This window comes from Octopus bimaculoides, chromosome 6 (genome assembly GCF_001194135.2).
Source record: "Octopus bimaculoides isolate UCB-OBI-ISO-001 chromosome 6, ASM119413v2, whole genome shotgun sequence".
NCBI classification, from domain to species: Eukaryota; Metazoa; Mollusca; class Cephalopoda; order Octopoda; family Octopodidae; genus Octopus; species Octopus bimaculoides.
Genome location: NC_068986.1, coordinates 111205259 through 111214694, shown reverse-complemented (window position 1 = coordinate 111214694; position 9436 = coordinate 111205259).

Genomic DNA, 9436 nt, shown 5'->3' with positions numbered 1-9436 from the left:
TATATATATATATATATATATATATATATATATATATATTGGTTATCCTATAAATAATGCGGTTTCTCAATTGCATACACTAGAAGTCAGAGGGGGACGCGAGGAACTACCTGCATCAACTTGCTATAAAAACAGGTAGTAAATTTACCTTGTGCTTATTATTAGTGCAAGTATTGAAGAGTACAGTTCGATTTTAACAGATATGTTTTGAACGCAATATTGGAAGTGTAAGAAGAGCATATTCAGCATATTTTTCTTTATAAGTTCAATAAAGGCAACAATGCAACGGAAAGTATGAGGAATATTAATGCAGTACGTGGAGGTCGGACAATTAGCGTAAACCAGTGTCAACGGTGGTTCCAGAAATTTCGAGCCGGAAACTATAGCATAGAAAATGGGCCTCGTTCTGGAAGATCTGTTGAGCTCGACGAAGATGTCCTGCTAAACCTGGTGGAACAAAGTCACGTCGTAACTATTGGGGGACTAGCAGAAAACCTTGGATTTGATCATCCAACCATTCATCGACACATGTGTGCCATCGGGTCAATGGGTTCCTCACAAACATTCAGAGTCTAATAACGTGGAGAGTGTGAACGTGAGCTCTTCTTTGCTGTTACGCCTCAGGACTGAACCTTTGTTTGGACGAAATAGTGGCTGGTGACGAGAAATGGGTTGTCTATAAAAATGTCAAGCAAAACACGGGCAGCCCAAGCTAAAGAATGTCTTCACCATCTTTGGGTTCTAGACAAAAGGTGTTCTTCCATCAGGTTAATCCTCGGCCACATACAGCAAGGATGATATTGCAAAGGCTGGAGCAGTTTGAATTGGAAACGATGCCCCGTCCACCATATTCGCCGCACATTGCTCCATTTGATTATTATTCATTCTGCATTTTTCAAAATTATTTGGAGGCGCAATGGCCGAGTGGTTAGGGCTTCGGATTGCGGACGTACGATCGCGGTTTCGATTCCCAGACCGAGCGTTGTGAGTGCTTATTGAGCGAAAATACCTAAAGCTGTTTTCTCTCAATAAACACTCACAACGCTCGGTCTTGGAATCGAAACCGCAACCGTACGACCGCGAGTTCACTGCCCTAACCACTTGGCCATTTATTTGCACAGTTTTAGGAGCGGCAGAAGGTTGATAGTTTCGTTTAGTAGCACTTAGTGATGTTTTTGACGTCACATTTATCGTGGACATAATAAACAAATATTTAAGAGCAATTGATGAAACTTTCGGTGCTTCTGTAACTTGTACCCATAATGAAAATGTGCATGTATAGATGTGTGTGTGTGTGTGTGTGTGTGCGTTTGTCTGCGTGTATATGTATATAACTATACGTAAATGTTGAAGGACAAGAATGAATAATCAACACCTGATTGGTCGATAGAATTCCTTTATTTGTGTATTTAGGCCACTTTTGCTTTCTTGCTAAGATATTAAAAAAAAATGTTCCTAACTTGAAACCAATGGCACCATTAATACACAAACAAAAGTGTGTTTATATATTTATTTATTTGTTTATTTAATTTAAGAAATGGAGTCAAACGCAGGTTTCGAAAATAGCATTGAGATTATTCCGAAGGGTATAAAGATTAAATAAAACAATGCAATCATCTCGCCGTGGAAAAAAATGAGGAAAAAAAGACATCAATAAACCATTTTAACCGAGTGTGATTTCCGCGTACATGAGTATATGACGTTAGAAAATGCTAGGAAGATATTTTTGAAATTAACGAAATTAACAGAAAATATAGAGTGGAAAATTATTTTGTGGAAATAGACATAAGTAGTTGGAATGCAATGTAAGAAGACAGTTAAAGGTCGGATTTTATAGACTGGTAGAAATTACTTATAGGAACCAATCTTTGCCAATGTTTACAACAATAAACGCGTTCTTTAAACGCGTTCTTTAAACGCGTTTACAAGAGAATTCTTCGAGAAATGGATGAAAAAGAGCTCATCGTTACAGAGCGGACAAAATGTTTCATTTTTGCCAAGTGGAAAGGATATCGATAGAATTTTGCATTCCAAAACGTATTGTTTATTATGTTCCTTTAGAGACAAAATAAAGTTACCAAGCCCAATATTGTTGCGTTTGTCACTATGTGTGAAAGTAGAATAATGGTTAGATTTTCTTTTCGACAACTGAGACGAAAAAAAAGTCATCAGAACCCGAAGTAATTTTACTTTGATAAACAGAGGTTCTACTCTCAGAATTGTCGCTAAGGAACCGAATTCGATTCGAATTTATATCAGGAATATTAATATAGCTTTTAGTATTGCTCAAAGAAATGTTAGCGTCAATAATATCACTGCTATTATTTTTATTAAGTGGAATTGTATGTAATAACTTATGTTTATGTGAAGAAATGATTTGTGAAAGGTTTCTAGTCTTTGGAAAATCTATCCTAATTCGGTGTGAATTGATAATGGTATGGTATCTGGAATTGTTTGGAAAATTCTTATCTATAGCTTCAGGAAATTGATAAGGGAGGTTGGATTTGATCTGCTTATCAAATGGAATGATCAACCGAATTGTTTTATTAGAACCCACCTTGTTATTTGGGTAATTATCTTTAAAAGTTCTAGATTGATTCTTATTAAGTATAAAGGGATATAAAGAACGGTTATCTCCCTTACGCCGCAAAAATTCTTATTAATTTATTGCTATTAACAGGTTAAAAACAAAACATAAATTGCTAGAATTCTCCTTAGATCATATACTTACGTACGTGGAAATCACATTCGGTTACAATGGCTTAATGATGTGTTTTGTTCCTTTTTTCCCTGACGAGATGGCTCCGTTGTTTTACATCACTTTTATTCCTTTTGGAAAAATATCAATGCTTTTTCTGAAACATATTTTGGAAGTAAAAATGATTTGAGTAACACCTACATTTGACTCCATTTCTTAGTTTATCCATGTTATGCAAAAACATTTCACTTAACCTTGGAATTTCTACATTTATAAGTGGTCTGTAATATATTTGGGTCTAACTTGAACTTTGTCACCGTATTATCTTTTTTTTTTCCTTGTTATTCGTACACATTGAAAAAATATACAAACATTTATATATATATATATATATATATATATATATATATATATATATCAGGGTATGTTTTTTTACATCTATATATAGATGTGTGTGTGTGTGTGTGTGTGGTGTGTCATGTGTTTTTGCATGACTATGTGTGTGTTTCTGTATACATAGCATATCATTCAACACCGTACATAATATCATTTTAACAAACAATTATTGCACTCAGTGTTCTTCTTTCATCACTGTCTATATCTCTCTGTGTCTTTAATTTCCGCCTCTCTATTGCAGTCCTTATTCAATTTCTCACTCTCTCTCTCTCTCTCTCTCTCTCTCTCTCTCTCTCTCTCTCTCTCTCTCTCTCTCTCTCTCTCTCTCTCTCTCTCTCTCTCTCTCTCTCTCTCCCTCCCTCTCTCTTTCTTACATGATGACTCTTTTTCCTTCCCATCGTGTGCTTCTCTCACTTATTTGCTCTACTTTACTATTCTTCCTCTACATTCTCATTTCCTCTCAAACCTGACTTCACACCTAGTTTATCTACCTAACATTATATTCCTCTATACGATTGCTTGCAGCTTTCAATCACGATTTTATTCAATCTTTACAGCAACTTCAACCATAAAACAAAATCTGCTCCACATAAACTGTTTCACGTACACTATCTCTTCCGAACAATGATATACATTCACTAACAATGTTTGTTTGTTGTTTATTTGTGTTCACTCCATGCCTTTCATTTTCTTCTATTTGTTCTTACGTTTTCGTTTTGTTCTTAGCTCTATCATTATTATCACCTGGAGTATATAACTCTCTTCTTCCTGCATGCATGATGTAGCACTTATTATCATCAATGACACCAAATTTATTTCTTCACTCTGAATAGAAACTTTACAAATATTTACTCACATACACACTTTCCACTGACAATATTATTTCTCCCGTTCTCTCTCTCTCTCTCTCTCTCTCCTCTCTCTCTCTCTCTCTCTCTCTCTCTCTCTCTCTCTCTCTCTCTCTCTCTCTCTCTCTCTCTCTCTCTCTCTTCTCCTCGAAGTTCTCACTTCGTCATTATTCTTACCTTTTTACCTTTACTGTCTTCATATGACATTTTTTGTGAAGGTTATTTTCTTAATTAAAATTCCACTCTGTATCAATCTTAGGAAAGATATAAAAGTCTTTTTGATTGCATGACTCTATTATTTTTTCTTCACATTTTCCTGAATGAATTCTCAATAATTTAATATTAAGAGAATTAAGTCTATATGAAGAGATAATAGTCACAATGACATGACCGATATGAAGATTGTGGCATTCCAGAATCTTAATTACAATTTCTTCAGCTAAAGGCTGTTTAATTATGGAATATAGAAAATCATATAATCTCGTATATCAGAATATAAAATCGTATAAACCAAAGTAAAAGTATATAAAAAATATATACCTAAGTAAGATCTAAGGATCTAAAACGAATCATCTAAAAATGAATATTTATGTGACAACACTTGTATGAAGGAAATTTACTCAGGGACACGATCTACATGAAAACTAAATGGTTTACAATAGCTATCTAAACATTTATGTAAAGAATTCCAACGTTTAATTAACTAACATTATGTTCATAGTAAAGACAAATATTTACCATTTTGGTTTTTAATTCAAGTCTCAAAAGTTAGGGGAGACAACTCTAAATTGTTATTTTTAATTACATATTTATAATATGCAACATGTTGAAGCGTGTGTGCTTTTGCTATTAAGGTGACATCTGCGAGTATGTTTCGGGGTTATAAAACCTCTATAAGGAAACATACTCGATCTTGCTGTCAGTATTACCTGAGAAAATTAGTCGGGAGAGAAATATTAGTAGGTTCTGAAAAAATATTTTGTATTTGCGATCACAAAAGCAACATTATTAGCTTAGAAAATATCCATGAAAACCTTTACTGCGCAGAAAGAGAAATAATGAAGTCTGTGTTAACTTCGTTTAAATAGTGAGCTGTGGTATATTTCATTTATATGTGTTGTAATTAAGAAACACTTGTTTACATTTGCTTTGTGTTGATGGTCTTTTCTGTGTTAAACGTGAGATAAAAGTTCTGCAACTTCTGGCAGTACAACCTGGTAAGAAGATTTGCTTATAGTGATCAAATGTTTGTGCTTTACATGAGCCCGTTCCAGCAATTAAACCTACATTGTCTATAAAGGAGTGCGGTGTGTCACACGTCAGATGTGAAAGTCATCGCAAACCAGCATGAAATGAGTGTTTTGCTTCAAAAAAGTGCACAACGCACCACCTGAATTCGAGACCACGATCTTGTAATCATGAGCAGAATGCCTTAACTACTAAGCTATGCACCTTAACGCATTTGGTAGTATAAAGACAACAATCAATTTGGGCAAGTATTTATAGACCCTATAGATTTCAAAATGTCTTTGTCTACCTAACACTATATCGTATGATTGCGTGAGAGCCTTTACGTGGTAGCATGAGTTCCTAGAGCAACGAGACATATCTCCTCCTCATCAAATCCTTTTGTGTTAAGAATTATAATACTCATTGTGTTCTAGAACTAAACAAAACTAGTCTAAAAGCTTTAGTCCGCTAATCAAGTGAGACCTATAGTAGTCGGCTGCTACTACATCTAGGTCAGTGTCATCCTCATACAAACAGAAGAACGCGCGCACACACACAAACGCGCACATACACTCACGAATACACGTACACACACGGACGCTTATGACGTACAGTACAGCCAAAGCAGACAGAGCACAAAGCTTACCATGAATATGTTAGCATGCATCTGTCCATCGCAATACTCGGCGCAGATATCTACTGTCGCTTCGATCTGACTTTCCTTCCCTGACTGCAGCGGGTTTGGATCCCCGGGATTGGCTGATTTCATATTGAGGCTGTGTCTTCCACATGCAGTGCTGCACTCCTGTCCCTACTTGTCAAAGCGTTGTCGTCTGGAAATTCCTCCACTCCATAAACATATATTTTTGTCAAATAGCACCAGCCAACAGTGCAATTTGTCTAATTTTCTCAGTCTCACTACTTTATGAGGCCACCACTAATCTTGCTCAAGACCTTTCCTGAAACCGTTCACAACTACGAATGTATGAAAGCGAAATTAAGACACTATCAAACTACAATTAAGTACACCACTCGTAGTTTTAAACACTTAGTGCTAAATATAATTGTGTAGAGAGATTATTGATCGCAAATCAGCGTAGATAAATGCAACATATTTAGAACTCCACAGAGGAGAGATTGTGTGTACTTACGCGCATCAGAAACGGCCATCTGTTTGGTACTTATAGGAATATAGTGTTACTACTTTTAAGGTTTTCTGCCCTAAATTAATTACCATTCATTTGAGGAAATTCAATTTTCCAGATAGAACTTCGTCATTTATATATACAAACCTTATAGACATAGGGACGAGAGCTGTTGTATATAATCTGTTGGATTTCAAGCAGATTTTCAAATACTTAATAAGGAAATCAGTTATTAATGCAAATAGATAATGGGATATATAGAAACAGAGAAAGACGCCAATACTGTTCCTTGTTGAAGTAATAGCTTTTATAAGTTGAGAAATGTTGAGGATTCCAGGCGTGGCAGTGTGGTAAGAAATCTACGTGTGCGTGCATGTGTGCGTGTGTGTGCACACTTGACACCCAGCCGGTGGTGGTTTCTTTACGTTCCCGAATCTTGGCAGATCGGCAAATCGGAGGATACAGTAAGTGCCAGACTTTAAAACAAATGGAGTCGATTCGTTCGACTAAAATTCTGCGAGGCGGTACCCCAGCATGGCAGCAGTCTAATGATTGAAACAAGTAAAAGATAAAGATAAAAGATAAATGTTGGAAATAATGCAGTTAAGTTTAAATTATTTGATCCGACCTTCTAATAAGACTAAATAGTTTCTTATATTGCCAACTGATAAACAGAGTTAATTTGTAGGAGTTGCAGCTGTGGCTAGTCCTAACAAATCGATCCACAGCCTGGAGGTGTTTCTATGGATCGTTTAAAAATTGTTCAAAACTAAAATCAGCTTCAGATGCAACAGAGGATGTCGGAAAAGTTGTACGGAGGAAACTTTGAAAATTCAAGGAAAATGATGTAAAGAAACCTGGAAGGAATTGTAAGTTGATGGAAAAGAAGCTGGTGAACAGCAAGTTCTGAAAATAATTCTCAGTATGGAACAAATTTAGATATCAAGAATTTGAAGAAAATGAAATACATATACGTAAGTAATTTAATGTTGCGAAACTACAAGACGTGCGCTACAAGCACCCAAAGAGGATGCGTTACATTTGGAGGGACTAGAATCTCTGAATCAAAATCAGTGTGCGATCTAAGCAGTGTCTTGAATAATGCTGGATCTTTCCAGGTGCATATTACTGAGGTGCATATTACTCGGAACGAGAGAACCCGCATCGATGGTTGTCTTTGAATTTACATTTGTCCACAAACGTTTAGACTACTGTACACAACTATGGACACCAATAAGCGTAAAATTAACAACGGAACTCGAAACAACCCATCAAAGCTACACAAAGAATCTCAATGCGACAGGTTGAAAAAGATAATATTCTACTCTCCAGACCGAATGCAGAGAAGATACGCTCTGACATATAACAAGAATATTATGGGGTGTGTTCCGAACTTTGGCATTGAAAATTGCACAGATGGTAGACCGAGGCTCCACTGAATTGTGCCAAATATTCTAACATTATCATCAGGATACAGAACCTATTATTGTAATTGATTGGATTTCAAGGACCCACAGTAATCCAATCTCCTCCCAAAGAGACCGACAGACGTACATGGCTCGGCGTTGTCTTTATCAAGTGTTCCAGACGAAACTACCTCGCAGTAGGAATCGCAGATGAGGGCGTCAGAATCAAACTCCCTTATTTACCAAATGTCACATATTAGAGGAAATTTCAAGTAGTAAAAGTTTAGCAAAGCCAACGGTGGTGCCCCAGCATGGTCGCAGCTCTCGAACTGAAGCTAATAATAAAACATTTATATGTATGTGTCTGTGTATGTTTGTGTGTGTCTGTGTATGTTTGTGTGTGTTTGTGTATGTTTGTGTGTGTCTGTGTATGTTTGTATGTGTCTGTGTTTAGTACACAAAAGTAACCGGAAACGATCTGTGTGGAACAAATTCGTTGTAGTTCAGGTCCCGCACTATAAGCCACATGACGCGACCCTCAGGCATCAGCCTGCCGAACTGCATCGTTGAGTCAGATCGCACTGTCACGTGATGTGTCTTTGCTTCGCAGTGCTTCTCCCTTATTTGTCAATTTTTGCGACAGCTGAAACAAAGGAAGAACATGTTTCTGTGAAATTCTGTTTTCTACTGGCGAAAAAGGCGGTCGAAACTCCTGCCATGAGCAAAACACAAGTTTACGAGTTGTCTTCACCTTATGGTTACTTGAAAACCAACCTCGTTCAAGACGACTATCGACCTCCTGAAAGAATGAAAACATCATGAAATTCATGAACTGATCTCGAAAGACATTTGACGAACTTGCTGATATGACTGGTGTGTCTTGGAGCTCCTATCAATGAACTTTCATTGAGGAATTGCAAATGAAAAGAATAGCAGCAAAATTTGCGCCTCGATTGCTCACGGAAGATCAAAAGCAGTCACAAAAGAATGCGTGTCATGAACTGAAACAACAGCTGAAAGTTGATCCGGACTATTTTCGTAGGTCATCACTGGTGACGGAATCTGGTGCTACGGAATTTGCCGAGGTGGAAGAGGTGAAGATAAAAACGACGGAGGCATTAAAAGGCATCACTTCGACAAAGTGGCAGGACTGCTTCGAATAGGGGAAAACGCGCCTCGTCTGATATTTTGCTTCGAAAGCGATAAAAGTGTAAACATGTAAAGCTAAGCGGATGAAATAATATTGCAAAATTCCGGTTTCTTTTAGGTACCTTTTGGTATAAAGCTTTCTATATAAGTTTGTGTGTATGTTTATCATGTACACCCACATGTGTTGGGGAGAGAGTATTTTTTTATGCGGGTATAGATACGCAAACTTATAAACTTAGTCGACGTGATTGTGATTGAAATGGTGAACTAAGGTAAGCTTTCCTCTAGAGGTTACAAAATAGCAGTCTTACCATTTCCCGTTTTACGGGAAATATTCGTTTCAGTCTTAAATTCGTCACTTCCATTCTAGTATGCATTGTCTGCTGCTGTTTTACGAAGTTTAAAATATTCTATGCTAGCAATTAATGTGTCGCTGTGATTAATATGTTATTAGAACGAAATGTCAGCTCCAATTACCAGCGCTGCCTTTGATATTTTAATTTTTTAATATAGAAAGTAATTCCTGGTTGCCTACATGTTCTGGGATACACACACACACACACA